Below are 20,806 nucleotides of genomic sequence, written 5' to 3'. Positions count from 1 at the left end.
TAAATGAGTTCCATTATCTGACTCAGTTCTTTCTGGTTTACAGGATTGAATTTGAGGATCTGGGTACTGGGAGGACTAATGATTCTGACAGGAATAATAATTTTGATAATCATTGGATTAATTGCTAGGATGATTTTGAGCACTAGGAGAATGGAGGAAAAGATGGTTCATTTGGTTCTTTCAAATTTAAAAGTGGAATTGTGGGAGGATACCATGAGAACACATGGAGCTATGTGGGATAGAGGTGCACAGTACATCCTGAGAATACTTGGAGGAGTTTGGTTTCTGGAGAAAGTTATGAGATTGTACCGGCTGCAGACTGTGGAGCGGTTAGATAAGAGTTTTAGGTTAAGTTAAGATTATTATGTTAGAACAAAGTATTTTTAAGTATGTAACAAATCTATAAATCATTCAGTAGATAACGGGTGTCTAAAAATCTGTAGCGAAACACACAATGCTGTCTCTGGCTTAGTCTCTCTCTCTGGGCTTAGTCGCTTGGCGGCTTAGTTGTCTTAGTCTTTTTTAACTGGAATTCTGCACAATAAAGTATTTTGATTAAGTATAAGTGGAGTTTGTGCCTTCGTACCCAGGGATTGATACTGGGCCCAATGGTGTTTAATATCTTCATAAGTGATCTGGATGATGGGATCAAGTGTACCCTTATTCTCATTTTGGCTGGGATAGAGTTAATTTTCTTCCTAGTAGCTAGTATGGATTTATGGTTTGGATATATGATGCAAACAGTGTTGATAAAACAGGAATGTTTTCATTATTGCTGACCAGTGCTTACATAGAGTCAAGGCCTTTTCTGCTTCTCACACTGCCCCACCAGTGAGGAGGCTAGGGGTGCCCAAGAATGGTAGGAGGGGAAGCAGCTGAGACAGGTGACCCACATTAATCAAAGGGATATCGTATACCAGATGACTCTGCAATAAAACTAGAGGGAAGGTTGTGGGGGGTGGGTGTGCTGCTGGAGGACTGGCCTGGCATCAGTCAGTTGTTTCTGAGCAATTATTTTAATTTACATCACTTGTTTTCTTGGCTGATGGGGTCCATCTGTCAGAGAAGGGAAAGAGCATCTTCAGTCATAGGTTTACCATAACGGTGCAGAAGGCTTTAAACTAAAATTTCCAGGGGAGAACAGCCTCAATCCATCCCACTCCTACCAGTTTGATGCCAGTGCCAGCAATAGGTACCCAGAGCCTGGAGAAGAATCACGTCTAAGCAGGAGAGCACCTGAAGGGCAGTGAAAAGGAATTCCGGCCACTTCAGCCAGAAAGTCAGTTTCATCAGGGGCCCAACATAAATGCCTCTATGCAAACACGCTCAGCATGGCAAATAAAAGAGAAAAGTTAAGAGACACGAGCATGTCTGCAGAGCTATGATCTTATTGGCATCACATAAACATGGTGGGCTGACTCCTATGACTGAAGGGTTTTAATGGAAGGATACAAGCTCTTTAGGAATTACAGACAGGAGAGAAGAGGGGAGTGGGTATTGCCCTCTATGTCAATGAATAGCTGGAGTGCATGGAGCTCTACTTGAGGATGGATGAGGAACCCACTGCATAAGCAGTCCAGGAGGTTCCTGGAATGTTTTGATGGTAACTTCCTTCTCCAAGTGAGAAGAGCCAACGAGGAGAGGTGCTGGACCTTGTTCTCACCAACAAGGAAGGGCTGGTGGACAATGTGAAGCTCAAGGGCAGCCTTGGCTGCAGTGCCCATGCGATAGTGGAGTTCAAGTTCCTTAGAGAAGCAAAGAGGGCACACAGCAAGCTTGCTGCTCTGGACTTCAGGAGAGCAGACTTTGGCCTCTTCAGGGACCTGCTTGGTAGACTACCATGGGATAAAGCCCCGGAGGGAAAAAGAGTCCAAGAAAGCTAGTGAATATTCAAGGATCATCTACTCCAAGCTCAACAAAGAAGATCCCAACAAAGAGGAAGTCAGGCAAAAACACCAGGAGGACTGCACAGATGAACGAGTCTCTCCTGGATGAACTCAGACACAAAAAGGAAGCCTACAGAAGGTGAAAGCCTGGAAGGAATACAGACAACTTATCTGAGCAGCCAGGGATCAGGTTAGAAAAGCTAAAGCCCTGATAGAATTAAATCTGGCCATGGACACCAAGGGCAACAAGATACTACAGGTACATCAGTGATAAGAGGCAGACTAGGGAAAATGTGGGGCCTCTCTGGAAGGAAACAGGAGACCTGGTCATGCAGGATATGAAGGCTGAGGTACTCAATGACTTTATTGCCTCAGTCTTCACCAGCAAGGGCTCTGGCCACACCACCACCACCCAAGTCACAGAAAGCAAAGGCAGGGACTGGGAGAATGAAGAACCACCCATGGTGTAGGGATAGATAAGGTTTAAAACCATATAAGGAACCTCAAGGTGCATGAGTCCATGGGACCTGATGAGATGCATCCACAGGTCCTGAGGGAACTGGCAGATGAAGTTGCTAAGCCACTATCCATGATATTTGAGAAAGTGTGGCAGTCTGGAGAAGTTCCCATTGACAACAAAAGGGGAAACATAACCCCCATTTTCAAAAAGGGAAAAAAAGAAGACCCAGGGAACTACAGGCCAGTCAGTCTCACCTCTGTGCCTGGCAAGATAAGGAGGTGATTTGTGACAGCCAACATAACTTCACCAAGGGCAAATTGAACCTCACAAATGTGGTGGCCTTCTAAGATGTGGTCAAAGCATAGGTGGACAAGGGGAGAGGAACTGATGTCAGTTCCTGGACTTGTGTAAAGCGGTCGACATTGTCCCGCACAATATCCTCATCTCTAAATTGGAGAGACATGGACTTGACAGATGTACCCCTTGGTGGATAAAGAATTTCCTTGATGGTTGTCCTGATTTGGGTCAAGATAGAGCTAATTTTGTCTTGTAATTTTGCTTTCAGCTAAGTCTTTTGTAAGTAGCTGCTCTTGCTGAAAGAAATGGCATGTTTCTCAGTCAGCGTCTGATTCTAGGACTGATAACGCTCAATGTTTATAGTTACGGCTAGAGAATGGTATGCAGAACCAAGGCCCCTGCTCGGTTCTGAGGAATATCTTACGCTCCAGAAAGAGGAGTAAAGAGGTCATACCTGCAACCCTCCTTTAGGGAGGAGCGGACAAGACAAATGATCAAAATTGACCAGAGTATTACATCCACTATGCGTCATACTCGGTATAAATTTGAGAGATCACGAGGGTCAAACCCCTTTTCCTTCCTTCCTTCCTTCCTTCCTTCCTTCCTTCCTTCCTTCCTTCCTTCCTTCCTTCCTTCCTTCCTTCCTTCCTTCCTTCCTTCCTTCCTTCCTTCCTTCCTTCCTTCCTTCCTTCCTTCCTTCCTTCCTTCCTTCCCTTCCTCCTCTTCTTCACCTGTTCCTGTTTGCTTCAGCATTCTGGGAGGATTCCGTCCATTTGTTTGCCTGTGGTCCTGATCCATGTCAGCCTGAATCTGTGTGTTCTTGCCTCCAGCTCCAGACTGCTGCTGACTCCAGGAGTCCAGCCTGGACTTTCCCAGGGCTGCCCTGCAGCCTTGGTGGTTACGTGAGCGTTATTGGGGGAAAGGGGGGAGGAATGTGGTATTGTTTTCCTGTATATTTGTGTATATTTAATAATTTTTCTTTTTATCAGTACTGTTTCGTTAAAGCTGTGTAGTTTAGTTTCCAACCTGTAAGTCTCTCTCCCTTATTCTCTCTCCTTTCTTTATCTGGGAGGGGAGGGGGATTAAGAGAGAGCATCTGTTATTCGGTTTAATTGCTGGGCCAGTGTTAAACCGTGACAATGATTGCACTCAGACCTGCAGTCAATGGCTCGATGTCCAAGTGGAGATCAGTGATGAGTGATGATCAGTTGGTAGTGGGACTGGTGCTGTTTAACAACTTTGTCAGAGACTTGGAGAGTGGCATTGAGTGCACCCTCAGCAAGTTCACTGATGACACCAAGCTGTGTGGTGTGGCTGACATGCTGGAGGGAGGGGATGCCATCCAGAAGGACCTTAACAGGCTGGAGAGGTGGGCCCATGCCGACCTCATGAAGTTCAACAAGACCAAGTGCAAGGTTCTGCATTAGGGTCAAGGCAATCCCAAGCACCGATATAGGCTGACCAGTGACTGGCTTGAGAGCAGCCCTGAGCAAAAGGACTCGGGGGGTGCTGGTGGATGGAGAAGCTCCACATGAGCCAGCAGTGTGCACTCACATCCCAGAAAGCCAACTGTATACTGGGCTGCATCAAAACAAGTGTGGCCAGCAGGTCAAGGGAAGTGATTCTCCCCCTCTACTCTGCTCTCGTGAGACCCCACCTGGAGTACTGTGTCTACTTCTGGAGCCCACAATGTAAAAAGGACATGGAGCTGTTAGAGCAGGTCCAGAGTAGGGGCAAGAAGATGATGAGAGGGCTGGAGCACCTCTCCTATCAACACAGGCTGAGAGAGTTGGGACTGTACCTAAAGAGGGCCTACAAAAAAGCCAGAGAGGGACTTTTTCTAAGGGCATGTAGTGATAGGACAAGGTATAGATGGTTTCAAACTGAAAGAGGGTAGATTTAGATTAGATATTTGGAATAAATTCATTCCTGTGAGGATGGTGAGACACTGGAACAGGTTGCCCAGAGAAGCTGTGGATGCCCCCTCCCTGGAAATGTTCAAGGCCAGTTTGGACAGGGCTTTGAGCAACCTAGTCTAGTGGGACGTGTCCCTTCCCATGGCAGGTGGGTTTGGTACCATATGATCTTTGAGGTCCCATCCAACCAAAACCATTCTATGATTCTTGGGTTTTATTTTTTTCTCTTTGTTATTTTCATTTACAAATAGTCTATTATGTTTTGCTTTGGAGATTTGTTATTAAAATATCAGCCTTGAGCTTAATCTAGTATTTGGGCTCTGTACTGCTGTGAAGCCGCCCAAAAGGAAGCAGTCTTCGAGAAATAACGAGTTAAAACATAGAATGCAAGGCACTATAAGAAAGCTTAGCATTAGGAAAATACGGAGGTAATAAATTGTCTGAGAGAACAGGACAGGTTGACAGAAAAGAACACTAAAACTATAAAATAACATAAAATTTGGCATCAGTAGCCTCAGAAGTTTTAGGATGAGCCAAGGTCACTAAGACCCTGCCAAATGCACAAGGAGACTATCCAAATTAGGAAAAAGTTATGGAAAGGACACCAGTTCAAGAGGATGAAATACAGGAACGACCCCAAAAATCCTCCCCAAATTGAAGACCAACCCTCTAACTCTGCCTCAACTCCGCCTATTATGAATATTAAAAGTAGATGTTGCAATATAATGAATATTCATAATGTATGTTGCAATTGCCTGGGAAAATTGTATAAAAGCTGAATTGTGAGATTGCTGAATTGGAGCAGTTTGCCCAGGAAAACCTGGCTGCTCCCCGGCCGTTAATAAATACCTCCTGCTTAAAGGCTACAAACTTTGTCTCTGAGCAGTTACTCTGTCCGTGCCTTGTTTGGGGCATAAAATTGGCATCAGCTGCATTAATGTATTTCAGGCACCATCTCATGATGACTGTCACGGTTTAACACTGGCCCGGCAATTAAACTGAGTGACAGATGCTCTCTATTAATCTCTCCTCCCTGATAAAGAAAGGAGAGAGAACAAGGGAGAGAGACATGAGTTGGAAACCAAACTACACAACTTTAATGAAACAGTAATGATAAATAGGAAAAATTACTAAATATATACAAATATACAAATACACAGGAAAATTGATCACACGTTCCTTCCTCCCTTTTACCCCAATAACTCTCACGTAACCACCAAGGCTGCAGGGCAGCCCTGGGAAAGTCCAGGCTGGACTCCTGGAGTCGGCAGCAGTCGGGAACTGGAGGCAGGAACACACAGATATGGGCTGGCACGGATCAGGACCACAGGCAGACGAACGGATGGAATCCTCCCAGGATGCCGGGTGAAGGAAGGGAAGCAGGAAGGGCAGGAGGCCGGAAGCTGGAAGCATGGCTTGGCCCTCGTGATGCCTCAAATTTATACTGAGGATGACATATATGGGATGGAATACTCTGTTTGGTCAATTCTGGCATCTGTCTTGTCTGTTCCTCCCCAAAGGAGGGCTGCAGGTGGGACCTCTTTCTTCCTTCTGGAGGGTAAGATGTTCCTCAGAGTTGAGCAGTGTCCTTGGCTCTGCATACCAGTCTCTAGCAGTAACTATAAACATCGAGCGTTATCAGTCCTAGAAACACACACTGTCTGAGAAACTTGCTGTTAATTTCAGCAAGTGCAACTACTTACAAGAGACTTAGCTGAAAGCAAAAGTACAAGACAGAAAGTCACCTTTATCCTGGCCCAAACCAGGACAATGACAATTAATAATTATGCTTCTTTCTCTGAGAGTTTTTTTTATGGAGGAAATACAGAATGGCACCTTCACTACCTACTACTTGTTTTCTCCCTTGTCACAATAACTTCTCAGTATCTTGAACATCCTTGGGAAGTTAAAATATTTCTACTGGTATTTCTTAGGAATATTGCTTTGTTTCTGTCTAAGGTTTATAAGCAGTTTAGGAATACAAGCTAGACTCTGCAATAATATCGTCATGGGTGGCACAGCATGTGGGAGAATATGGGCAGCTATCTAGAGAACTTCTCACTACCAACGGAGCTCTTGTGGGAACATCGGGCTGCAGGCTGTGCCCTGCTCTTATGCTGGTGTCGGATGGCAGTGGTGAGCATACCTGTGAGAGGTGTGCCCAGGTAGAGGAGCTCCTCTGCTTAGTGATGGAGCTCAATGAGGAGGTAAGCAGGTGAGGGCCTACAGGGAATGTGAGAGGTACTTGGAGTTGCACCCTGCCTCTCAGGATAGAAACCCAGCAGGGAGGCAGAGCCTTTGCTACAGAGAACTCCCTGTCCCCTCTCCACCTGACTGAATGTCCTGACTTGGAGGACAGGGGGCGATGGCAACAAGTTCCAACAGGTGCCACAGGAACATCTGCCCAGCAACCACCCCACCTTCCAGTTGCATTAACAGGTACCGTGCTATGCAAGGGCAACTGGACAACAGTGAGGATGATAGTTCTTCCAGCCTGGAGGTGTCGTCGAGGTCTAGTCAAACCTAGTCTGATCTTTGTGCATTCACAGGGCCACGATCTCATTGCAATTACTGAGGCATGGTGCGATAGCTCGTGTGACTGGAACACTCTCATGGATAGCTATGTCCTTTTTAGGAGACAGGCCAGCAAGGCAAGATGGTGGAGTTGCTCTTTATGTGAGAAAGAAACTGGAATGTACTGAACTCTCCTTGAGGGTGGATGAAGAGTGAGTTGAGAGCTTGTGCGTAAGGTTTAAGGGACAGGCTAATATGAGAGACACTGTTGTGAGTGTTTATTGTAGGCCACCTGATCATGATGGGGAAGTTGATGAGGCCTTCTACAGTCAGCTGAGAGTAGCCTCTCTATTTTGAAGAGAGGAACTTTGATTGAAGGGGAACTTCAATCACCCTGCTATCTGCTGGGAAGGCCACACAGCCAGGCATGCACAGTCCAGGCAGTTCCTCCAGTGTATAGATGATAAGTTTTTGACTCAGGTGGTGGAGCCAACAAGGAGACGTATGCTGCTGGACCTCGTAGTGACAAAGAAAGAGGAACTGGTGGAGGACATTATAGTTGGCAGCCTTGGCTGTAGTGACACGAGAAGATAGAGTTCAGGATTCTGGGTAGTATGCACAAAACAATAAGTAGCATTGCAACCTTGGACTTCAGGAGGGCTGACTTGGACCTCTTCAAGAACCTGCCTGGAGAAATCCCATGGGTTAGGGCTCTAGAAGATAGGGGGAACTCAAGAGAGCTGGTTGATATTCAAGTACCACTTCCTCCAAGCTCAGGATCAGTGTATCCCTAAGAGCAAGAAATCAGGCACGGGAGCTTCTGAAAAAGTTCAAGTGGAGGAAGGAAGTTTACAGTATGTGGAATAAGGGACTGACCACTTGGGAAGATTACAAGAATGCTGTCAGAGTATGCAGGGATGAAACAAGAAAAGCCAAGGCCTCCTTGGAATTAAACCTGGCAAGCGATGTCAAGGTCAACAGGGAGGGTTTCTTTAAGTGTATAAGAGGCAAAAGGAAAACTAGAGAAAATGTGGGCCCACTGTTGAATGAGGCAGGTGTAGAGGATGCAGAGAAGGGTGAGTTACTGAATGCCTTCTTTGCTTCACTCTTTACTGCTCAGGTCAGTCTGCAGGAGTGCTAGTCTTTGGAGGTAACAGAGAAAGTCTGGACAAAGGAAGACTTCCCCTTGGTTGAGAAGGATCAAATTAGAGATCAATTAAGTAAACTGGACATCCACAAGTCCATGGGTCCTGATGGGATACACCCACGAGTGCTGAGGGAGCTGGCAGAAGTCATGGCTAGGCCACTCTGCATTATCTTTGAAAGGTCCTGGAGAACAGGTGAGGTGCCTGAGGACTGGAGGAAAGCCAATGTCACTCCAGTCTTCAAAAAGGGTGAGAAGGAAGACCCAGGAAACTACAGGCCAGTCAGCCTCACCTCCATCCCTGGAGAGATTATGGAACAGCTAGCTCATTCTGGGCATCATCTCAAAGCATGTGGAGGAAAAGAAGGTTATCAGAAATAGTCAACATGGGTTCGCCAAAGGGAAGTCATGTCTGACTAATCTGGTAGCCTTCTACAATCGCATGACTGCATGGACAGATGTGAGGAGGGCAATGGATGTGGTCTACCCTGACTTCAGCAAGGCTTTCAACACCATCTCCCACAGCATCCTCATGGGCAATTTTGGGAAGTGTGGGTTAGAAGAATGGACGGTGTGGTGGATTGAAAACTGGCTCAAAGATAGAGCTTGGATGGTTGTGATTAGTGGCACAGAGTCTACTTAGAGATCAGTAACAAGTGGTGTTCCCCAGAGGTCCGTACAATATATTCATCAATGACCTGGATGAAGGGATAGAGTGTACCTTCAGTGAGTTTGCTGATTATACAAAACTGGGAGGGGTGGCTGGCACACAAGAAGGCTGTGCTGCCATCCAGCAAGACCTGGACAGGCTGGAGAGTTGGACAGAGAGAAACCTTATGAAATTCAACAAGGGCAAGTGCAGAGTACTTCACCTAGGGAAAAACAACCCCATGCACCAGTACAGATTAGCTGGAAAGCAGCTCTGTGGAAAAAGACCCGGGAGTCCTGGTGGACGACAGTATGACCATGAGCCAGAAATGTGCCCTTGTGTCCAAGAAGACCAATGGCATCCTGGGGTGCATCAAAAGGGTGGTGAGCAGGTCGAGGGAGGTTATCCTCCCCCTCTACTCTGCCCTGGTGAGGCTGCACCTGGAGTACTGTGTCCGGTTCTGGGTTTCTCGGTTCAAGAAGGACAGGGAACTGCTGGAGAGGGTACAGCAAAGGGCTACAAAGATAATTAGGTGACTAGGACATCTCTCTTATGAAGAAAGGATGAGGGACTTGGGTCTTTTCAGCCTGGAGAAGAGGAGACTGAGGGGGGATCTTATCAGTGCTTATAAATTCTTAAAGGGCAGGTGTCAGAAGGATGGGGCCAGTCTTTTTTCAGTTGTGCCCAGTGACAGAACAAGAGGTAACGGGCACAAACTTGACTGTAGGAAGTTTCATCTATACATGAGGAGAAACTTCTTTACTTTGAGGGTGGCAGAGCACTAGAACAGGTTGCCAAGAGACATGTTGGAGTCTCTGTCTATGGAGACATTCAAAACCCATCTGGATGACATCCTGTGCAGCCTGCTCTAGGTGAACCTACTCTGGCAGGGGGGTTAGACTAGATGATTTCCAGAGGTCCCTTCCAAGCTCTAACATTCTGTGATTCTGTAAGGGTCAGGAACATCACTCCCAAACAACTACAGCATCCTGGTGAAGTGATAGAATGTTTGGAAAAAAAAAAAATGCAGTGGCTATTCCAAAGAGGGACAATTTACCACACTGTGCTGGGCCCTGGATCAAAACGTATGCAGTACCCTCAGGGAGAAGAGAGGGAAAACATACCAACAGATACTACATCAGTTGCCCCTATAACTAAAAAGAAACAGTGGAAGCGTGAGTCAGCTTGTTTAATAAGTGATGAAGAAGCTCCTCTTAAGTGGGAGCAGGAGGAAGAATCAGAAGAGGCAGTCGTCTTCTGCAGCAGAGCAGTCACAAGAACAGAAGGAAGAAGAGACTGAAATCATAAATGAGACAGAAACCACCCACTCCTATCCCTAAGTGAGCTGTTAGATATGCAAAAAGATTTTAGCCGTCAACCAGGTGAGCTAATTCTCAGCTGGTTACTCTGATGCTGGGATACTGAGGCCAGTGATAAAGTATTGGAGGATAGGGAAGCCAGGCAGTTGGGATCTCTTGCTAAGGAGAAGGCCGTTGATAAAGGAATTGGAAAAAAAGGCAGGAGTCCTCAGTCTTTGGTGGCAACTCCTGCCAAGTGTGAAGAACAGGTATCCCTTCAAGGACAAACTTGCAAATTCCCAAAGCAGTGGACCACCATTGAGGGAGGTATCCAGCATCTGAGGGAATTAGCCATGTTGGAGGCTGGATGATGGCCAGGCATCCAAAGACTGGGATAATATCTGGTGCACGTGATCCATGTGGCAAAAGTCTGTATGAAATGCACCATCATCGTGCAAATTACGTCATACGCCCACACCCTGGTAATAATGAGCTGGACAGTCACAGCCTCCGTGAGTAGGACTGGTGTGGCAGGTCCAAGGTTTTTTGCAGACTGTTGCTGGGACCCTGGACTTGGGCACCCCTGTCTGCTTCTGACTCCACTTTGGGACTTTTCTGGTTGGGATGTAATTACCATCTGAGGAGTATAGCTTCCCTATTTGAATATTCATTTATATCTTGGAATACAGGCCAGTCAGTCTCCCTTCTGTGTCCAGCAAGATCATGGAATAGATCCTCCTGGAAAATCTGCTGGGGCACATGGAAAATAAGGAAGTGACTGGTGGCAGCCAACAGGGCTTCACTAAGGGCAAATTGTGCCTGACCAATTTGGTGGCCTTCTACAACAATGCTACAGAGATGATGGATAGTGGCAGAGCAGATGAAGTCATCTACCTGGATTTGTGCTAGGCATTTGACACTGTCTCACATGACATCCTGGTCTCCAAACTGACAAGACATGGATTTGACAGATGGACCACTCAGTGGATAAGTAATTGGCTGGATGGCCACATCCAGAGAGTTGTGGTCAATGGTTCAGTGTCCAAGTGGAGGCAAGTGATGAGTGGTGTTTCTCAGGGGTCAGTATTGGGACCAGTGCTGTTTAACATCTTTGTTGGAGACATGGACAATGGGATAGAGTGTATCCTCAGCAAGTTTGCTGATGATACCAAGCTGTGTGGTGTGGTTGACACCTTAGAGGGAAGGGAGGCCATCCAGAGGGACCTTGACAGGCTGGAGAGGTGGGTCCGTGCCAACCTAATGAAGTTCAACATGGCCAAGTCCAAGGTCCTGCACCTGGGTTGGCACAACCCCAGGCACAAATACAGGCTGGGGAGAGAATGGATATATATAGAGAGTAGCCCCAAGGAAAAGAATTTGGGGATGGTAGTAGATGAGAATCTTGATATGAGCCACCAGTGTGTGCTCACAGCCCAGAAGTACAACTGCATTCTGGGCTGCATCAGAACAAATATGGCCAGCAGGGCAAGGGAGGTGATTCTGCCCCTCTATTCTGCTCTTGTGAGACTGCACCTGGAATACTGCATACAGCTCTGGAGCCCCCAGCACAGGGAAGATATGGACCTGTTGGAGAGGGTCCAGGATGACCTTATAGAGGCCTTCCAATACATGAAGGGGGCCTACAGGAAAGCTGGGGAGGGGCTTTTCACCCGAGAGGGTAGAGACAAGACAAGGGATAACGGTTTTAAACTGAAAGAGGGTAGATTTAGGTTAGATATCGGGAAGAAATTTTTCACCATGAGTGTAGTAAGATACTAGAATATGTTGCCTAGGGAGGTTGTTCATGCCCCCCTCCCTGGAGATGTTTAAGGCCAGGTTGTATGAGGCCTTTTGCAACCTGGCCTAGTGGGAGGTGTCCCTGCCCATGCACGGGGGTTGGATCTTGATGATCTTTAAGGTCCCTTCCAACCCTAATCATTATATGATGCTATGATTTGGTTTGCTATCTACATTATTACTATTATTTCATTAAATCTATTCTAGTTTTTTCCAATCATAAAGTCTATCTCCCTTATTCCCCTTTTATCTTCCCCTGGGAGGATAGGGGGGGTGGGGGGTGGTGTAACAGAGCCTCTGTGTCCTGGTTTGAGCCAGGGTAAAACCAAGTAATTTTACTTTTCATTTAAGTAACTCCTTTAGTCAGGTGAAGAGCCCAGTGACTGGAAGAAAGGACACATTATACCCATTTTTAAAAAGGGTAGTAAGGAGGACCCTGGGAACTACCGACCTGTCAGCCTCACCTCTGTGCCTGGGAAGATCATGGATCACATTTTATCTGTAGCATAAATTAAGCATAATATACCATCAGCAACTGTTACGATCCGAGTTATTATTTATATTTTGTTTGCGAGGAAAATTCAGCCACTACTCATTATAAAAATAGCAAGGCTTTATGACTTAAACAAGTTACAAGGATTTATTTAGGATTTATACAATTAGCTACTTTGGAGAGAAGAGTCGTTAAGAAGAGAAAAGAAGGAGGGAGTAATTAAGATGTTATCACCGTCCGCGGGCCCTGGCCTCTAGCTGTAGTCGGGTGCGTAGGGTCTGTCGCTCCTGCCGCTTCTCTGTCCCGTAGCTGAAGCCGAAGTGCCGAGAGAGGGGGGGGGTCTAGAAGAAAGCCGCCGCTTCTCCTTTTCTCCTGGGCTTTTTTATACAGGAAAAGAAGAGGGGTCCCTTTTTTTGCATAAGTCCCTGATACCCACAGACTTCCAGACTTCTCGGAGATGAGTCATCCTTATCTTTTTGTCTTTTTGGTGTCCTGCTACTTTCATTGTCTCCACCATGCACCAGGAGGCGACCTGATAAGCATTCTTATCTTTTAGGTGTCTGTCAGGCATATGGTGAGGTAAATATATGTTAATTGACAAAATGTTGCAACATAGCAGGGAGAAAGGAAAAAAAAAAGATTGATTCAAGAGACATATTTTTGTATTTTTAAAGTGTTTACATCAGCAACATGGGCCCGATTGTCACCATGAGTTTGGCCAGAAAAAAAAAAGACCCTCTGGGGCATGAAATATCTTCTTGTAAATAAGAGAGTACAGGTCAGCTATCTCTAGGATACCACATTTGAGGTCTAGCATAGTTCTGGATGAGTTCGGGGATGTGTGAGGACACATTGCTCCTGGTCCCAACCAGACCCCAGGGACAATTTGTAAAGAAGGCAACAGAGTCTCGAGCTGGAGTGCTCATTTTCCATGCAGTCAATACCTTGCATGGGAGGCTGTCAGCAGAAGATCAAGAATGACCACTCTACTCATGCCACTGACACTTGTGAGTCTGAGGAGGAGCAGAAAGGACCTTGTTGTAGAATGTTAGAGAGGATTGGAGAATGTTGGAGAAAACTCCTGAATATTCTCGAAGAGATAGGGGGTGTGACCCCTATACTGTGCCCAACCCCATGTTTGGGGGGCCAATTAGATAGGCCCATACTCCGGTGCTACCTGCACCAGGGATTCGCTGTGCTACAGGTGAACACACCGGGTGTCCAATAAAAGGTTATGTTGGTGGCGGGGGCATGGTCACGGAAGCACTAGATAAGCGAAAGTTGCTGCGCAATAAACCAGAAGTTCGTTTATCAACCATATTGGTTGCACGCATTTTTCCTTGCCGCTCCCGCAACTGGCGCCCGAACCGTGCAAAGGCCCTGAACAATCAGAAAGTCTGAAGAGCCTTGAAAAAGTCTGAAAAGTTTCAAAATCAACAGGCAAATCCTGCGAAAGACCGATTTTCACTAGGGAAGCCTTGTGGAGGACCGAACCATCGATAGCACCAATCACAGCTCGGCAGGTAAAACCACTGAAACCAAATAACTTGGCTGGGAACGGGGGCTCCAGGAAAGCACCGAAAAAGCAACGTTTCAGGAGGGCAATAAATTCCTCTCGGCGCAGGCGTAGAGAGGCGATTCGCAACTGAAAGAAAAATGAACGAGTTCGTTTGCTGCTGGGGAAGGGCTACCGGTTTTTAGTCATAAAAAGTTGTAAAAAGCCCCCAAAAGGCTCGTACAAAAAGCCCGTAAAAGGCTCGGATTAAGGCTGCACCAAAACAATAAAGGGAGAGTTAAGCGTGCAGAAAATAGAGAACGAAGTAGCCCTAGACTTTCTATTTCCATTCTATTCTAGACCTTTTTATTAGTTTCTTAAAGAAACGTGCCGTAAAATATTTAGCCCGCACATATCAGTTTTTTACTGACCCTGCTAACTTATTTGATGAGAAAGAATGGAAAAGCTTAGGAGATATTTTGTGGTATAAGGTAATAGAAGAGGATAAGACAGCTCGTAAGTTAATGAAACCGTGGCATACAGTGATTACTTGCACCGTTATCAGACAGAGAAGAAAATCGCCGCTGTAGCTTCCGCAACCTTAAAATGGCAGCCGATACCAGATTTGCATCAGTTAGGGGTTGATTACGATCCCTGTCCCCCAACGGGAGATGAAATAATTGTACAGCTTGCTCAAAATTCCAGCGAAGTACCGATGCAACCCGCTACCCCCCCCCTCCCCCCCCCTCCCTCTGATGTGGCCTGTGCCGGCCATATTGAGCCACGTGGCTCAGGATGTATGGACGGGACGGAAGTGACCGCTCGCAGTGCCGGAAGCGGACTGAAACAGAGTCCGGAAACCCTATGTCCGGCGAGGGCGGCTCCGGGGCTGGTCCCGACCTCCATTGGGCCCCGCCTTCGGCCCCACCCCCACGCCGTACGTCATCCGACGGGGACGTTCCCGGCCCGCAGCACCCCTCCTCCTCTCCTCCCCCTCTCCCTCCTCCGACCAGCCGGCCCTCGCACACCCCCCCCCCCGCCACAGCCACAAGCAGCCGCTTTTCAGAAATAAAAGCCTGCTGCACGGCTTTGCCGCATCTTAACGATTAGTTGGTCGCAAATGCATGAGCAGGCCCTTAATAATAAAGATTATGATTTATCCTCAGTTTTAGATACCCTGCCACAAGTTTTCCCGATCATATATACAACAGCTCATCAGGGAAATGTGGAGGCGAAGTATCACTCTTTAAATTGGAAATTGCTAAAACAATTAAGAGCTACTGTAAATGAATGCGAGTTGCATGGTGAACCAGTCAAGCAAATGATAAGTTATATCTGGGGCTCAGGACTGTTGCTCCTAGAGGACATAAAAGGAATTATGAGAATGATCATGACTCAATCAGCTTTACTGTTATGGCAAGCCCACTGGCAAACATTATGTCACAGATTCGTAGAAATTCCTAGAGAACAAAATGACCCCTTGTATGGGGTAACAATAAATCAACTTATGGGTTGTGGACAATATGCTAATTTTGAGGCACAAGCAAGATTAGGTCCATGTATAATAAGAGAGTCCATGAGACTTGCAAGGGAAGCTATGAGTAAAGTTAGAACCACACCAGTTGTTCCATCTTATATGTCAATTAAGCAAGGCAGAGATGAGGCGTTCTCACAGTTTGTAGATAAACTCACTGATGCCATCAACCAGGCTTGTGTACCAGATCAAATGAAAACTACCTTGCTCCTTCAGTGTGTCTTAGAGAACAGCAATACCCCTACGAAAAATATAATTTCCTCCATGCCATCGGAAGCATCAATTGAGGAGATGCTGGAACGGTTAGCTAAAGTACCAGTAGGGACTCAGGCAATGTTAATGGAGGCAATACAAGATGTAGGGAAAGGTATGGTGCAAGCCCAGCACAAGCTCTTGCAGCCCAACAACAAGCCTTTATAGCCCACCAGCAAGCCCACCATCAAGCTCTCGCAATCCAGCAACAGCAAGCTCTCACAATCCTGCAGCAAGCCTTTGCAGCCTTAGCCCCGTTACGTCCTGCCGAAACCAGACAGCCGCAACGATCAACCGACAAATGTTTTCGCTGTGGACACAATGGACATCTTCGAAGGCATTGTCGCAAAGCCACAGTCTGGTGTCAACACTGTAATACGAACACTCATGCTACCGAAGTCTGCAGATACCAGGGAAACGGATCGAGGAACACGAGGAGCCACGGCGCAAAGACCCCAAATGCGGCTCTAGTGTGGACCCCTTCGAACAACAGCAACCAGCCACTTCCACTCCCCTCCAGCAACCAGCCACTTCCACTTCCTTTCAGCAACCAGCCATCTCTACCTCCCTTCGACAACCAGCCAATTTCCACTTCCCTTCATCGACAACTCCAGCCACCCACCTCCCTTCAACCAATAACCAGTGGAAGCCTCGGGCTGGACCTGGCAACCGCAGTAGATGTGACTCTCATTGACAGCAAGCCCCAAAAGATCCCTACTGGTATCACCGGCCCAGTGAAATGAGGGAAAACAATGTGGAGCCCTTTTATTAGGACGATCGTCTGCTGGACTTAAGGGTTTGTTTGTCTTGTCAGGAGTAATAGACGGTGACTGTACTGGAGAAATTTGTATTGTGGCAATGACTTGGATACCACCAATGGTAATTCCAAAAGGAACTCGAATTGCCCAACTAGTCCCGACACAACAATTAACTGATGCAGCAGCCGCCTCTTCGACAGTTCCCCGCCGAACAGCAGCGTTTGGTTCTACAGGACAAATGGCCTTACTATGCGTCCCAATGGATGAACGCCCCAAAGCACCAATTTTATTAGAACGTCAGCTGGACCAGTGTCACCTTACAGCGCTGCTGGACACAGGAGCAGACATCACTATCGTGGATGAGAAGCTGTGGCCTCGTCACTGGCCAGCTGCCCCAATGATGTCTGGAGTTGAAGGGGTAGGAGGCGCAGCCCAGGTAAAACGAAGCACACAAAAGATTCGTCTTACCCTTGATAACCGTACATGCACTCTATTCATCACCATCATGCCATTGCCTACAAACGTACAGGCCCTTGTTGGCCGAGACGTACTAAGTCAGATCGGGGCACGCCTGATCACAAGAGACCATTTTTATTAGCGGTCACTCCGTGGGCTTTCCCGATCCCATTGACATGGTTATCATCGCAGCCAATATGGATCGAGCAGTGGCCGCTGAAGCAAGAAAGCCTCAGGCAAGCACACGTCTTAGTACAAGAACAGCTAGAGCAAGGGCACATACAACCATCAACTAGCCCTTGGAATACTCCAATCTTCGTAATTAAAAAGAAGTCTGGCAGGTACCGTTTACTACATGATTTACGTGCAGTTAATTCCCAGATGGAAGCAATGGGAGCTTTTCAGCCCGGAATGCCTAACCCCGTGATGATTCCAGAGCGTTGGCATCTACTTATAGTAGACTTAAAAGACTGCTTCTTCACCATATGCATGCACCCACAAGACACAAAGCGATTTGCATTTACACTCCCAGCCCTCAACAGGGAAGCCCCTGCTTCACGATTTGAGTGGGTAGTGCTCCCACAGGGCATGAAAAACAGCCCAGCTTTGTGTCAACCGTTTGTAGATGCAGCATTATTGCCAGTACGGCAAGCATGGCCAGACGCCTTAATTTATCATTACATGGATGACATCCTAATAGCACAGCAAGACCTGTTTACTGAGCAGCAGGAGCACTTTTTAGCACAAGAGCTAAGTCACCAGGGACTCCAAATAGCACCTGAAAAGATACAACGTACACCACCATGGAAGTACCTAGGATGGCATATCACTGAGTCACAAGTTAGACCTCAAAAAGCTGCTCTCCATTTGACTCTTAACACCTTACATGATGTACAACAATTCTTAGGTGATGTTCAATGGTTGCGCCCTGTGATCGGTATAACAAACGATCACCTAGAACCGTTACGACCACTTCTTAAAGGCACCGATCCTGCCTCCCCCGTTACCCTTTCAACAGCTCAACAACAGGACATAACTGAAATTGGCCTGACAATATCTCAGCGCTCCATGGATCGCCGTGATGTAAAATTACCCATAGACTTAACCATCCTTACGGGTAAACAACATTTACTCGGAGCTCTCACGTAGTCCAAAAAGAAAAAGGGGGAGACTAGGTCTGCTGATATTCGTGTGTTAGAATGGATCTTCGGACCATTACAGCCAAAAACTACAATCCAAACAAAGATTGAGGTATTGGCCCTTCTAATTTGTAAAGGTCGAACCCGTATTATACAAATTACTGGAGATGAACCTAGCTCAATTTATCTTCCAATGAAGCAAGGAGAGTTGGACTGGTATTTGCAGCACTCTCCAGCCCTACAGTCAAGTCTCCTAGAAGCACTGCAGACCATTGATCTTTCCGCGTTGCGGTCTACTGTGTTAAAGTGGATGTCCCTGCATGAATGGATTCCTGTTCCAAAACGATCTGAGGAACCCCTTCAAGATGCACTAACGGTCTTTACTGATGCAGGAAAACGTTCACAATGAGCCGCAGTGACGTGGCAAGACAAAGAGCAATGGTGCCATGAACTCCTGTCCGCACAAGAGGATGATATCCTACAGACTTTAGAGTTGGCTTAAAGGATTAGCTAACGAAATTCACAGATTTACAAGACCCACAGGAGCGATTAGCAAAGACTCTATTTGTCTTGAATTGTAGGAAAAAATCCGCGGAGGCTTAAAGGACGACACGCAGTCACCAATATGGTTAAAGTGAAGTCGTTTATTAACAGTGGACACTCGCTTTATATAGAGCCTTTGTTTATATAACGATATCTTGCAGGTGGCTATATCTTGGACACAAATTCTGTTCTCACAGAACTTCTGCTGGCTACCTCATTATCCTGTTATTTCTTCTTTTCTACTGCCAGCTCCCTTATCTTTTTCCCATAGCTCATCTTTCAGTAACCTTGCAACTGGGTCTTAAGGCCTAAAGCTAAAGAGTCAGGATTGCTCACATGTCTGTTTTCTTCCAGACAGTTTCCCAACATATCCCCCTTTTTGTTTTTGAGCAAGCCTGACTTACTTCATCACGTGAGATAACATGCTAATAATACATTGCCATAAACAACATACTAATAATACGAAAGCATCAAAATCAATAATAACAAATATAATTGATAAACCTTGTCTAATTAAATCTCTAAGCTATCCCCATATCCTTAACCATTCATTTAACCCAATATATGCAAGAGTTAATTTTTCATGTTATCTTAATCAATCGTTTTTGGTTGTGAATTGACTCTGAATGATTAGATAAATTCATGCAAATACACTCCATCAAAGTCTTCACAAACATAACCTAAAAGCTAATAATAAAAAGTCAATGGCAGCATGATATTATAAAACTGCATGTCTGACACTATCAACATCCTTTAGAATCTGTGTTAAAATACCAGAAGTTAAGTTCATCTACTTAGCAATGCAACAGAATAGCACAATCAACAATCAACACATAGACAAGGGATCCCATAATCAACATATAAACGATCACATGAATTACAACATTAACAAGAACCTATTATCAATACAATATGAAAAGCACATTTAACACTGCAAGGGAAGGACTTAAATACCTTTTTATTATGAGGAAGGTCTGGTGTCCACTGGTGCATAGAACCAAGAGGGTAGAGGAGGCTTATCCGACAAAAATTGGTCAGGGGGCCCCAAAAGCATCCCCAGACCCCTCCCGGGTCACGGCACAGTGGAGTCCTGGTTTCCTTCATGGTTGCCAAATTGAGGCCCAAAAAGGCCTAATAAACAAAGACAGCAAAAGCACGCACTTTCCCCCCCCCCTTTTTTTTTTTTTTTTTTTTTTTTTTTTTCCTCTGCTGTGGTGTCTGCAGCAGGGCTCATTTTCTGAGCAGTAGCAGTGTCTGTGGGAGTAGAAACAGCAGCTGCAGCTGTAGCAGACACACTGGCGATGCTCACCGGCCATATCTGAGTTGTGCCCTTGTGTGAGGGGGGGCGAGAAACGGCTGCGGAGGCAGGAGTGGGGGTGCTCTCTGTACCAGGAGCAGCTCTCACTCTCCGCAGCAACTCTCGGGCTCTGAAAAGGCATACTCATTCTCATAACTGTGGGGGTTTTTTTTTTTTTTTTTGTTTGTCGGTTTTGGTTTTTTTGTTTTGTTTTGGGTTTTTTTGTTTTGTTTTTTTTTGGGTTTTTTTGTTTGCTTGTTTGTTTGTTTTGGTTTTTTATTTTTTTTTTCTCTTACTCCTCACCAATATATGAGAAAAATTAACAACAACCACTAGAAGATTCAAAAATGAAATGCTATTGCTACTAAAATCTGGTGGAGTCAGCCTGAAACAAAATGAAGTGATACAATCTCCCAAACCAAAACTCAAGTGTAATTACCAAGTTTTTTTGTTGTTGTTGTTGTTGTTGTTTTGGTTTTTTTTGTTTGTTTGTTTGTTTTTTGTCTCTGTGTGAAACACCAGTGGACCATGCACCACAATATAAATCAATATTGAGAACCATATTGCAATGATGGTCCTTAAGCAGCTTTATCTGCTTCTAGCATTTGCTCAGAAGCTTCTAACAATTGGGCTGCTGTAGCACCTTTTGGGAGTAGTCCTAATGCACGTTTAGTTTTTTTTCATTAGCATTGTCATATGCTGACATATGAAAAAATATTGTTTTCATCACTTCTGTCAAATCGGGATGTGATATTACCACTGAATATAAGTGATTCACAAATTTTGGATATGGCTCCACTCCCTCATTTAATATTTGTAAAGGAGGGAGTTGCTTGTGCAGGATCATGCACAGTTTACAAAGCTTTATACACCAATTC

The 20,806-nt window shown here is 45.9% G+C and overlaps 1 long non-coding RNA gene across 1 annotated transcript in view; it reads right to left on the bottom strand.

Moving 5' to 3' along the window:
• The window catches only part of LOC139789267 (uncharacterized), a 75,266-nt gene extending 54,929 nt beyond the window's left edge, over window positions 1-20,337 (bottom strand). The window contains exon 1 of the long non-coding RNA XR_011723100.1: window positions 20,232-20,337. This is a non-coding gene — a long non-coding RNA (uncharacterized lncRNA). The remainder of the gene's footprint in view (window positions 1-20,231) is intronic.
• Between the last annotated feature and the right edge of the window lie 469 nt (window positions 20,338-20,806).

The sequence above is a fragment of the Heliangelus exortis genome, chromosome W (genome assembly GCF_036169615.1).
Source record: "Heliangelus exortis chromosome W, bHelExo1.hap1, whole genome shotgun sequence".
Taxonomy (NCBI): Eukaryota; Metazoa; Chordata; class Aves; order Apodiformes; family Trochilidae; genus Heliangelus; species Heliangelus exortis.
This window is presented reverse-complemented; position numbering and strand designations above follow the sequence as displayed.